Source organism: Mus caroli, chromosome 5 (genome assembly GCF_900094665.2).
Source record: "Mus caroli chromosome 5, CAROLI_EIJ_v1.1, whole genome shotgun sequence".
Lineage (NCBI taxonomy): Eukaryota > Metazoa > Chordata > Mammalia > Rodentia > Muridae > Mus > Mus caroli.
In genome coordinates this window covers 96,050,408-96,063,690 of record NC_034574.1, presented here as the reverse complement: position 1 = coordinate 96,063,690, position 13,283 = coordinate 96,050,408, and the positions used below count along the sequence as shown (strand labels likewise).

Genomic DNA, 13,283 nt, shown 5'->3' with positions numbered 1-13,283 from the left:
GCACGGTGTGAAAACATGAATTTTAGCATCACTTTGGTTCAATAGATGGAAACCCATCTAAAAGATGTTTGAGAAAAACCAGCATTGAATCTAATTGTGTAGCTTGAAAAGTCCAAAGACTAGGATTACTTTCAAAATATGTATTGAAATGATGCTATATGTGAAATAAGGTGAAAATTGTTTTGGTAAACATTTTAATAGTGAAAGTACTCTAGGGATCGTTCCATCTATATCTATATCATCTATATCTATAAACATCTATATGTATATATACATACATACATAATTTAAAATTTCATATAGCAAAGTCAGAAAATTTGCTTAAAAATTAGATATGTAGTAAATTCAATTTATATTAGTTTCCCATGGAATTTTCTGAAACCAGAAAAAGAGTATCGCAGTACCCTAATTTATTAACTCAAATTGTCAGTAGTTTCTTTCTACCTTAAACTGCACTATAAACACCAGTCTAGCCAGTTTGCTTTAGCTGATATTTATGCAGGGTTTGTACAAAAATAGGGAGACCAAGAAGAAATGGGGTTGGATAAATGACCTCTATGGTCCAGATGCAGGTCTAATCTTGCATCTCTTCTGAGGTTGAATCCATCTCTTGTTTGTTTTGACATTTAGAGAGATGGTACACCTCTGCCTTCCTTCGCTGTTTGTAAAAAGCTGAGGTAGTTGAAAATCCGGGGTGACTGGCTTCCCAATGGCTGTTTGATCTGCCCTTGGTGCTGTGCAGAGCTGGAGCAGTGGGGAGGATGCTCTTTGGCTTCGTGCAGAATTCCAACCCCCCCCCCGCCCCCGCCCCCGCACGCTGAATTCGCATATCTTGGTTGCCACGTTCCGAAGCTTGCTTCTCATTTTGCCAGAAAACGAGGTAGCTGTAGCCACAGATAGACTTTTTCCTTTTTCTCTTTCCTCCTCCTACCCCTCCCTAGACCTCTCTGGGCTTTGACGTCATGTGTGCTCCTTTCAGTTGCCATAGCAACCCCATTCCCCAAGCCCTCTGTCCGTCTCCTCTGGTAGGTTCCACAATGGTACAGGCAGCCTCCCGCTGCACAATGGTTTCCAGGCAGTGAGAGGGTGATTCAGCAAGCCGCTCTCTCTTCTCTTAAGCCTCCTCGTCGTCTCAGTTTATTTTTATGGGGGGTGGGTGGTGCTTCTTATATGCTTACCCTTTTTTTTTCTATTTTCATTTTTACAAATTTCCTTTTTCTTCCTCACTCCTCAATTACTAGGGGCTTGAGTGAGCTAAAGATTGGGTCTTCTTGGAAATCACCTGTCTGTTATTATTTTTAAATAATCGCTACACCTCCAAAGACTCTCTTCCTTACTCCGGTTTGGAATGTGGCTAATGACTACCCAGTAGGGAGGATTTCTGGGGCAAACAGCCGGACCAGGATCCTAGTTCTCAGGCACGGAATGGTAGGTGGCTCCTTGCTCATTCTGGGTTCTAACCTGGTTTGGGAGGGTGGATGATATCTGTCATCGTTCCTGGTGGAATGGGAGAGAGCATGAGAAAGTAGGAAGTGATGGTGTTGGAGAGCGGGTTTAAGCAAGTGTACTATTTGTGAGGCAGAAAGACTGGTGTTTCTCTCTGGGCAAAGCATCTCTTCTCAGATGGAGGCTAAAACCTTTCTGTTTGGAGTGAAGAATTCTAGAAGGTGGGACAGACCATTATTGTTATGACTTGGCAGAGTAAGAGAAACACACACGAGGGGGGTGGGGGGAGAGGGGAGAGAGAGAGAGAGAGAGAGAGAGAGAGAGAGAGAGAGAGAGAGAGAGAGAGAGAGAGAGAGAGAGGAGTCTGGCTCTCACTTTAACTGAGAAATGCTATGGGTCTCATAAAACATTCAAAAACGTTATTAATAAATATAAATAAACATAAATGTTTATTTCCAGACCGATTTAACTTTAAATATTCTAGAATACATTATTGCACTTTAGAGGTATTTACCAAAATATTAGAAACTATGTTCCTCTTGTAGAAAGACCCTGAGCTAAATTTGGGCTGCAGACAGGAACACAGGACAGGGAACAGACCAGGGAAAGGAGCAAACACTGGCGGCACCGCAGCCACCCAGGTGAAGGTCCCTTTAAGAAAGTGATCTCTCAGTCACAGCAGGCAGCATTTTTCTATGGCAAGGTTCCCAGGTATTCAGTGCTGAGATACTGTGTCCCCTAGAAATGTCAGAGCATTTTCAGAAAGAAAAAAAAATAAGCTGTCACTGGAAAAGAGCTTGATGATACAGTTATCAGAATTTATGTGTTTGTACTTCAGAGAATAAGTGTGCTTTATTTGAAAAACCTCCAAGTAAATCAGGTTATGGATATTTCAAGGAAAAAAATATACTTTTCCTTCCGACATTTAAACAGAAGGACCTAGGTGCTGCTTTGACTCCCTTCTGCAGATAACTTTCAAGGGCATTGCAATTTGGCCACAGAAAGGAATGGCTTACCCCAGGGCACTAGGTTTTGAAGCAGCCACAAGGTTGTTTACATGCTCTGCGTTTGCTGCAGAGCGATGTGTCTGTGTGACGGAGATAACTTTCATGAACACAGGCTAAGTCATATGGGACAGGCCACATCGGGGAGTGAAGGAAGGCTACCGTTACCAGGCACCACTTTCCTTTCCCCAATTTCTGCCTCTTTCTAATGCTGCTTTTGCCAATCCTGGATGGGTTTGCAGGATGCTGGTCAACGCATTTAAAATGGTTGCGGTAATAGCCACTTACTTCTCTCAGAGAGGCTTCAGTAGACGGCTGTCCTCAGTGAGCATGTCAGCACAGGAGCCATGCTCGTGAATGGATTCACAAGCCTCCAACTCCACTTTGGAATCATGGGGATATAGGGCAAGACATTTTGATGTAGCAGTCCTGCTGCTTCTGCTGTGTGTTTTCTTTCTTTCCTTGGGGGAGGGGGGATCTTGGTCTTACCCTTCAAATTGACACAAAGTATTGTACAGTTTCTGTACACTAGAAGGGATTGCCTCCTTCCCCTGCAATGGGACTAGAAAAGCAGATGAGGAAGGTGGTTGACCTTAAGCGTGAGTTTCCAGCTTCCTTGTTGGCTTCTCCTTCCCTTCAGTCCTTCATAGCTTTCATTTTTCAGGGCAAGATCTTTGCAGTTGTAATGAAAAGAGGTTCCCAGTGATAGGGGAGCCGAGACACTACCTGGGGAGAGGCAGATTCAGCTGCCTCCAGCTTCCTGCTTGCTGTCCCCCAAAACAGCATCGGCTGGGGGAGGGGATATGTTTGCATGCCGGAAGGGGTGATTACAAACGGATCCCACAGGGACCGAGTGTGCTCTCTCTGTCATTGTCTGGCGCATCTGCAGCTAGTACTACGGTTTCATAGTATGTGGTCAAGATGCTTCAAGGTTAAGAGGAACTGAGAGGGGATACGGATGCCATAGAAGTGTTATTTTAAATCTACAGCAAAACTCACTGGCTGCCAGTGTTGTGCTATAGGGATATCAGAAGCAAAGGAGATTTGCCTAAATGTAAGTGTTCAAAGGAACATACATATATTCAAAGTTATATTCTAGGCTCATGTAAACGAACCTGTCTCTTGGAATATAAGCTTAGCTACAAAGGCTTTCCATCTTGATGAAAAGATAAAGACCCAGTAAGGTTTCCTTGTCTGTTAAGCACGGGGTCAGGTGTGTTTTTTTTCTTGCACCAGAGCTGACCTCACGTCCTATTTGCTAGCTCTGGAGTGGTATGGCTGTGAATAAGCCAAGCAAGTCTTTGGTTGCTCGTCAGAAAAATGGGCTGCTGGTGAAGGCTGCCTTCAGTCTGTATGAGAAGCAAACGGATCCACACCGTAGAGGACTTCATCCCTGTACCCCTGCCCTGCTTCCTGTAAGGTTCCTTCCCAAGCTCTTGCTTGGCATGGTGGCAGTCTTTTATAGAGGGGCGCAGAAGTGTCCAGTAGCGACTAGAAAGGAGCGCAGTGCTCTCCCTGGCTGCGGGCACGCAAAGGAGCTCCCTCCATACAGGCATCTGTTACTGCGCCTTCTCCCTAGCTAGCGAGGAGGGGAGGGTTCCTGGGGAAAACGGCCTACAGACTCCCGGGAGGGCAGCTGCATCATCAGTCAAGGCGAACAAAATCCATTTGTGTCTTCAGCATATTGAGATTATTTATTGCATTGCATAATCTTGTGTTGAGACCCGGTGCTGCCGGGTCGGGTAAGAGGGCTTGCTGCATATTGTTTGAGGAGACGCTGTCACTTAGAAGGGAGCTTGTGTGTTAGTTACTCCTTACTGGCTTTAGAAGGGAGCTTGTGTGTTAGTTACTCCTTACTGGCTTTCACACTGAAGTTCAAGTGGTTTGAGCAGACTGCTCCCTCCCCTCCCCCCCTGCAGCCCCCACAGTTTGAGTACATTTCAATCTCTCCAGCTAATTAGAGAAAGGAAAGTTAAAAATCTGTGTATTTTGAGGACCATTGTTTCCTTCATCTTTAATGTAGAAAAACCTTTTTTTTTTTTTCTTTTTCTTTTTTAATAGTGAACCTTGGTAAAATGAGTGGAAACAACACTGGGTAACACTGAAAGATCTCTAAATCAAACTTATACGTATGAAAGCAGTTTCCAAACACACCTATTTTAAGCAATGAATTTTGTAGTCTAATTGACATTTTGGACCCACAACAAGCTACTTTGGCCTTTCTCACCATTCTCATCCCTGGTGCCTCCAAGATACAAAACCCATAGACTTCATAGAAGCGCGCTGGTGGGAATGGAAAGCCAAGCTTTGTACAGAAAGATAAATGATAGCGAGCTCTGTTGGAATTATTCCAGTCACAACTGCTCACATACTCTTAGTGGTGTGCAGACTGAAGGTGCAGCCATGGCACAGGGCACCAGGCATGGTACAGGGCACCAGGCAGAGCACAGGGCACCAGGCATGGTACAGGGCACCAGGCATGGTACAGGGCACCAGGCAGAGCACAGAGCACCAGGCATGGCACAGGGTACCAGGCATGGCATAGGGCACCAGGCATGGCTCAGGGTACCAGGCATGGCTCAGGGTACCAGGCATGGCACAGGGCAACAGGCAGAGCACAGGGCACCAGACAAAGCACAGGGCACCAAGCAGAGTAGAGGGCACCAGGCATGGTACAGAACCCCAGCCATGGCACAGGGTACCAGCTCTGATACAGGGCACAGGGCACCAGTCATGGCACAGGGCACCAGCTCTGGTACAGGGCACCAGGCATGGCACAGGGCATCAGCTCTGGTACAGGGTACCAGGCAGAGCACAGGGCACCAGGCATGGCACAGGGCACCAGGCATGGCACAGGGCACCAGGCATTGCTAAGCAGCCTGCACAGTAAGGGACAGGATTCTACTGATTCCTCCCCTTATCCTCCTCCCTCTTCCTCCCTAATGTCAGGATCAAGACAAAACATAAGCAACAGAGACTTAAAAGCTCTAAAAATTCATGTCAGTGGGTTTTCCTCACAGAAATAAAACCAAGTCCTGGTGTGTGGCTAGTGGCCAGCCTGGATGGACTAGATGCTTCCTAAGTGTGGGATCCTGGAGTCATTGTTGTCTTTCCATGTGGAAATGGGTCCTGAAACCACAGAGCATGAAGGCAGGCTCCTAGGACTACTTACTTGGCTGTGTTTATTTTGTGTCTCTAGGGGGAGCTTCTCTCTTCACACCAACCACCTCACCAAACAGTAATTTCCTGTCCCTTCAGATACTATGTCATATCAGCCTAGCACACAGTGGGCACACTAGGCACACAATAGTTGTCTGTTAATTGAAAAGTGCAATGCGTGAAAGATGGTGAGATGGGTTTCAGATGTTGGAGTCAATGCTTGTGTGGGGAGTTGACTTAAGCAGTGAAGACAGGACAGTTTGATGGTCAGTACAATAGGAATGAAGAAGAGGAAGAGACACTCTGCTCTAAAATGGAGATGTATGATGAAGCAGATCATGCCTGGATGTTAGAAGTAGATGAGAGAATGGTGGGGAAAGTATTCCTGGAAATTATTGTAACACTCACCAGGGACAGTGATGAGACCCTTATTTGACCAGAAAGGGAGATAATTTCAAGATGGCGGCCATATTTGTTAAGCTGGATATCAAGCCTGAGGTTTGACAGTAGGAAGAACATTGAGAACTTGGCGTGGGCCTTGAGACACTGCTCTAAAATAAGGAAGGCAGCAAGGATAAGGAGTGGGTCTGTAATAAGATCAGATTACTATCGTGGCCTCTTTTGCCTCCAGAACAGCATCTGCTTAGTTTTATGCTGTGGATCCCAGGGGATTCTTTTTGTTGGTAGCTGTGTAGCCATTCCTCTGGTGAACTGTGCTGTAAAAAGAAACTGTGTTCCAGTGGAAGCTGAACGGATTGAAAGTCCACAGGTAGAGAAGTAAATATCCCATCCATTCAGATACTTAGTAACTGAGTTCCATGTCCAGAGTTTACAAACTTCTAGCTGTTCTGCTACAGAGGCCACCCAAAGTTTCTTCATTTGCAACAGATTCTAACAGAAACTCTTACCTCAAATGTCCTATGTTGTTTCCTTGTTCCTTGCCACCCTGGGAATCTGTTCTATTGCATTTGATGTTAGTATTTTGGTTTTAGTCATAAAGATGAAATTGAGTGTGGAATCTTAAAATCCATCTGAAGCATCGTTCTGCTCTGGTTTTAGGCTATTGCGAGAACAGCACCGGCAGGACCATCGCAGATCTTGGTTATGGCTACTCAGGCAAGATGCTGTTGAGTTAAGACCCCTTTCCCATAGATGAGAAGCCACAGAAGCAGTGGTAAGTGAAGCATCTGCAAATACTCCCTAGTAGGATGCTGAGAGTCGACAAGACCCGTTTACCATATTGCCACATATCGCCTCATATATGGATTTGAAGAAGCACTGCTCAAGATGGAGCAAAAATCATTGGAAAAGAACATGTATATTAATTGATGGTGTGGTGCTTCTAATATCATTCTGCATTATTCTGTGGTTTTGAGATACACCACAGCAATCTCTCCATGTTATAGAGTAAAGGTTGGATAGCATTCTTTTAGGTGGCCTTGTTTGTAGGCAGCATGTCACTCTAGTGGTTAAACTCTCTCAGTGGATAAATTGGTTCTGAACTAAATTGTGAGTGGTTGATTCCAGAAGCAAACCTCTATGCCCCACCCCACCCCCATACCCCCTCACCCACCCCACCCCCACAACCCCTCACACACGTCATTTAGCTCTTCAGACACACAGGGAAGAGAACTCCATCACATTTGTGGATATTTTCAGCTACAAATTCATCTGCTCAGGAAACATTAAAGGTATAGTTAGTTGCTCTGCCCACTTAGAATAATCTGAAAAAATGTACTATTTTATAAAAATATTAGCGCACCCAAATTCAATATCTAAGGTCAAATCTACACTTGCTTCATAGTCAGTTACCAACGTCAGCAGTTAGTCAGCTAAAGTCGAGATAAGGAAGCTGTGGTCTGCCAAATAACATCTTTGAGGAACAGAATGCAGGATCAGTGCCTGGAAGACTCTGTGAAAGGAAGCTGTTGGTGTTGGCGATCAGTGTCTCACGCCCATTTGCCTGGTGGCTCCTTCAGAGCAAGGTTGTCCTGTGCCTTAATGTGGCTCTTATAACTGCAGAAATCTGAGGAAATTAATTCTATAGTGATTCACATTATGGTTTTTACAATCTTCCACTGAAGATGCAAATCTAATATCCAAGACCCGCTATAGGGTACTTTACAAAAATGTGTTGTGTGTTCATTATGAAGGAAGAATCATAGATAATTGCCAATAACCAACCACTTATGATCTATAACAATGACAGTTTTATATGGTTGACTATAATATGTTGCTATATGTTATGTAGTTAGAAGGCGTGCTCTATGCCCAGGTTAAACATTTATTTATTAAGCTAATACTTAATAAGAATCTATTGTGTAGATATGCTATTGATTTGTTGGCTAGATGGAATTCCCTGTCTTACAGGACTTCTCAGTTGAAGGAATGTGTCACTTACATGATGTGCTATTATCAGGACAAATATATTCTAAAGATTGTGTACTTGTGAAGTGTGGTTCCATAGACAGACATAGGGTTCAAAGGGATTTCAGAGAGAATCTCACAGATACAGAGAAAATTAGTCAAGAAGATTTCACGGAAGGGATATTTTGGTGGATGTTTACGTGTAGCAAGAGGTTAGCCAGAGGAAAAACACAATCAATACATGGCGGGGACACTGATCACCATGGATGGAGAGGGTTACAACAGACATGTGAGGGATCTCTTGGACAAAGCTAAGGTGCTTAGGTTTTATCCTAAAATGAATAGTTTTGGAGATCTTAAGTCAGAGAGGGATGCAACTGGCTTATTCTAAAATTGTAGATATTTCATCCACTAGAAGAATATATTATATCTTCTATTATATATGATGTAATGTATATTATAATCGGAAATAGAAGGTTAAGATAATCATGCATCATATATTCACAGGCTCCCAGCAAGCCCTGCGTGCTCCAGATCACGTGCCTGTCCCTCCACAGCACAGTAGTCTTACCTGTCACTCACCTGCTGCTGTTCTTTGTAGAATGTATAACCACGTGGCTCTTCAATATGTATCTCAGTTTGTCTACACTTCAGTTCCACATTATTGTCATTATAGCTTCTGAGGTCTTAACCCTCTAGTGATAACGTTCACACATAGAGCATATTTGTGTGAGTTGGTGCACAGCATTTTATTGTAGGAATATACCAAAAATTTTGCTTGTCCCTTTGCCATCGACATTCAGATTGTATCACATATATCTAGAATAATAAATATCAAGAGAAGGAATTGCTAAGTTTTGATGCGTATGTGCCTTTAATTTTAATAAATAATTCAGAAAATAATTTTAAGTTGGACACAGCAATTTGTACTCATGGAGATCGTGAAGGAGAACCTCAGAGATTTCCCCTGTTCTTCATTTGCAAGTTCTTATATTCTCCTAATCAGGTGGATGTGTAATTATACTCATATAAGTATCAATTTGCATTTTGCTGATTACTAACGATGAATATCATTCCATTTTTCTTGATGCGGCCAATTGATGTTCTTCTTTTGTGAAGTGCCTGCTCCAGCCTTTTTGAGATTTGTCTCTCAAATTCAGATCATTTTTGAATTCTTACTGTGTAATAAGCACTGCACTGAACACTTTAAAAACATTAATCTTCAGTCATCTCTGTGGTTTACAGACCACGGGAGGAAGGCAGAGTTTAGGCGGTCAAAAACTTAAGACAGATACGCAGTGAAGAAGCAATGGACTTAGCGCTCAACACTAAGTCTTCCTGACCTGCGAGTTCTTTAAGAGTCCTGACCTCTGAGTTTCTCAGAGTTTGTTCTGGGGCAGATTAGGCTGAGGCTAGAGGGAACTCTGAAAGGGATGCTGCAGGAGCAAAAATACTGAGAGCGTAAAGCAAAGAATGGCTGGCCGTGGTTACACATCAAAGGAATGGCCCTGAAGATGAGTGTCATTCAGGGGTGAAGAAGGTAGAGATGGGAAATGTTGAGGGTTTCCGTATCTGTAGGCTAGGCAGATTCTATATCAGCCATATATATATAGATTTATAGTCTTATAATCTTATAGTCTTTATAGATATATAGTTAGAGTCTCTAAAATATATCTTATGATTGTGAAATTTAATAAGAAATCAATGAAAGCCTGTAGGGTTATAAAGTTTAAGATTAAAAAAAGACCACAGTGTTTATTTGGGCTAATTCTTTACTTTCTAAAGATTGTGGCACAGGTTGCTAATAGAGAGCAGGTGGCTTTTGCGAGATCATGCATCACTAAGCATCACGTTAAGGGTAGACACTAGGACTGAAAAAAAAAAAAAGCAAAGAAAGACCAAATCGCAACTGCCTGGTTTTAAAATTCATAAGTGAAGCTAAAATCAAATGCTCATCAGGTTAGGATCCTTTGGTTTAAGTCTAGTATCTCTGTTACCAAGTAGGCTCTGTCATCTTTTTTTGGACTTATTCAAGTAGCTTGGCACCATTATATCTTTTTGCCAATGATTCTACCAATGAAACCACATGTTATTTAGTTTACAGTTATTCCTGTATGACCTGCCTGCATAAGGGCTCTTCATTATACTCTATTGCCAATGCAATACTTTCTCTTCTCCTTAAAGAACACCACATTCTTGCCCAGGCCCATCTCAGAGGCTCCTGACACCTAACAGTGCTGGGGTCTCCAATGTGTCTCAATCCACCCCATACTCAGGGGTCCTTTTCCTCTGTGGTTTGCTGCATCTTCTCAGTTCTGACTGTATTCACTGTTTGTTGCTTGCAGATGGCTCCAACTTACAATACATTGACTTATGAGTTTTGTTTTTTGTTTTTGCCTCACATTAATGCATATACAGTCTATATCTACTAAGAACTGTGTTTCAGAAACCAAGAAATGTAGAGACAGGAGAAATAGTCTTTTATAGAGAAGAACCTTCCCAATTGCTAATCCAGTACCAGTTGTCAGCCCTGAAAGCATATATACACACATGTAACACTATACAGACTGTGCAAGATACATTTATATACTTAGACATATATGTGTGTGTGTGTAATATATATATACATACATAAAATATAATATATATGTATGTATGTATGTGTATAACAACAATGAAAGAAAAAGAGATCATGAATCTGAGAGAGCAAAGGGTTACATGGGAGGAAATGATGTAATTATATTTTAATTTCAAAAACAAAACAAGTCATTACAAAGAACCCTGCTTCAGATTTTGAGGCTTGCTCTTCTGCCCAGCTGGTGGTGTGTTGTAGGATACTTAATTGTGATGATTGAAAGCAGCAGGAATCTTCGGATCCCAGTTAGCTGCATGAGATACACAACATTTTATTATAAAATAGGCTTCACAATTGGATGGCTTGGGCCAACTAGAGGCTTATAGATGTATCTTGAGTCCATGTAAGATGAGACGAGCCAAGATATGATGTTTGGAAGGTCAGGATTATCAGGGTGCGTTTGACCTCTGATGGTGTTGGCTTGTAATCAGTTTGTTGGAGGGGTCATCACTGTCAGAAGAACATGGACACTGGCCCATGCTGACTGTGTTGACTGCTTTCCCATCACTCTGACCACACCCCTGACAGACGTGATTTAAAGGAGGAAGGGTCCATCATAACGTGGAAGGATGTTGGAAGAGCTTCAGTCATAATGTCAGAACGGTAGTCTTCCCATGTGGTGTTTGGATCAGGAAGTAGAATGGGCTGCACTGGAATGCCACCCTCATTGGTCTGCACTAGTGACCTACCTCCTGAAGTCCAGTGCAGGAAGTCCAGGTGTTCCAATCCATGACATTCCAAACTCCAACCATGACATTATCCTTTCAAACATTTGCTACATTAAGAAGGCACAGCATGGCCTCTTCTAATGCTGAACAGAATTGCAACAACTCAGGTCCCCCTGTGATTCACTCACTTGGAATATGTATCTTAACAAGACTCAAGTGGTTCCACACACATTAAACATTAAGAGATACTGTGTACGTTGGCTCTAGCCCTCTTCTGGTGTCTTCTCTTAGAGGCTATCTTTTCTCTTTTGTACTTGGCATTCTTTCCCGGTTCCTTTGGAGCAATCTGAGCAGATCCCTTTACCATGTCTCTACTGTGCCTCATTATGCATCTTCCTTGTGACTCTGCATCAACAAGGAAGTAATCCTAGCCAGATTTGTTTACTGTTGAAGGTCCTTTATATATCCCAGTATTTACTGCTTTGTACATAACAGGCACCGAGTTCATACTTGTTGAATGATTGTTTCTTGAAATATGAATGAAAAAGAAACAGGCAATACCAGAAACAGACATACAGAGCGGCAGATGCAGGACCCAGGAAGACTGAGGGGGAAAGTATACAGTATACATTTACACACAGACATAATCAAGCTAGATAAAAGCATCTGAAACTGTACCTCGATACAATAGGGAAAATGGCTTGGAGAAAGTCCCAGTCTCATTTAAATAGGTGATGTGATGACCTGCATTGTTGGACACATCTCTCAGAAGAACCGATGACTTTAATTTTGTTTCTATACGCATTGGTTAATTTTACAAAAGTTTATTTTGGTTTCCTAAACAAAGTACCCACTGTTCTTTTTACTATTTGAAGGTTGTTGGAAGGTCAGGTGCAGCTGCTAATGGGAAGGAATATGGACCTGGGAGTATTGGGAAGGAAGTGGATCTTGAACATGGGAGAGAGGATCGTGAGGACTGAGAAAGTGTGCCTTAAGATACGATACATAATCAGGAGGCCTTACACGGTTCAGCCTGGAGAAGAGAAATGGGGGTTGAGACTGGGTAGCGATGAGGTAGCTGCTTTAAAATACTGTGAAGGCTTTTTGGGAGAAGTTAGAAGGCACAGGATTGGTTTTCAATTGTAAATGGAGAACAGCCTGCTGGACAGACAGTAGATGTTGCACCTAGGGGGCATGTTGATTGTGGAACTACTTCTCTGTATGTGCTTTATATGAAGAACGGTAACTTCAGGTCCATGTAAACGTCTGGGTGTAGTCATGGTTCACCAGCTCTGAAAGGCTTGTTAGGGATTCTCTTGCTTTGTGTGGGAAAAGGAAGTCAAGGACCTCTGAGCTGTGAGATCCTTAGGACCCCAGCATTACAGTTGCTCAGACAAGAGCAGGAAGAGGGAAGCCACAGTAAACTGAAGATGCCAGCTGTCATGGCTGACTACCTCATACCAAATACTGCTTGAAGTGCTCTGTCTATGCCAGTGCATCTGGTCCTCCCCGAGGCCCTTCTGAGCACACTGATTTCATGAACAGTGACAAGGAAGTGTAAAATATTTAGTGACTTTCCCCAGGTTATGACACTAGTGGTGGCAGAGTTGAGTGACTTTTACTTTGAACTACATACAAAGATGAAAGTTGGGTCTGAATGGAGCCTTAGGGCTCTGATGAGTTAAATTCTGGGTAAACACGGAGACAGGAATTCCAAGGAACAATACATAATAATTAAAGTAAGAGACACTATTCTCACAGATTTGTAGAACCAAACACATTATAAGTGAGATAGATTAGGGGCTATTCTGAAGTTTCACATGCTGAGTGCTGTTCTGTCTCGATTGTCAATAACTGCCAACTAATTGAGATGGCAAACTAAATTCTTAGGATTGTTTTAACTCAGTGAAACTGGGAGAAGTATTGCAATCAGAATACTCGTTTCTCCCTCCCAAATTCTTTCTCTTTCTTTCTTACTTTCTATCTCTCTCTCTCTCTCTCTCT

At 42.8% G+C, this 13,283-nt stretch overlaps 1 protein-coding gene across 3 annotated transcripts in view; it reads left to right on the top strand.

Moving 5' to 3' along the window:
• The first annotated feature begins 908 nt into the window (after window positions 1-908).
• The window catches only part of Mapk10 (mitogen-activated protein kinase 10), a 284,681-nt gene continuing 272,306 nt past the window's right edge, over window positions 909-13,283 (top strand). Inside the window, exons 1-2 of one of the 3 annotated variants that reach the window (XM_021162155.2) lie at window positions 909-1,428; window positions 6,669-6,783. The gene's annotated coding sequence lies outside the window, so the exon portion shown is untranslated. The remainder of the gene's footprint in view (window positions 1,429-6,668; window positions 6,784-13,283) is intronic. The other 2 variants (XM_021162158.2, XM_021162159.2) reach the window with 2 other exon arrangements.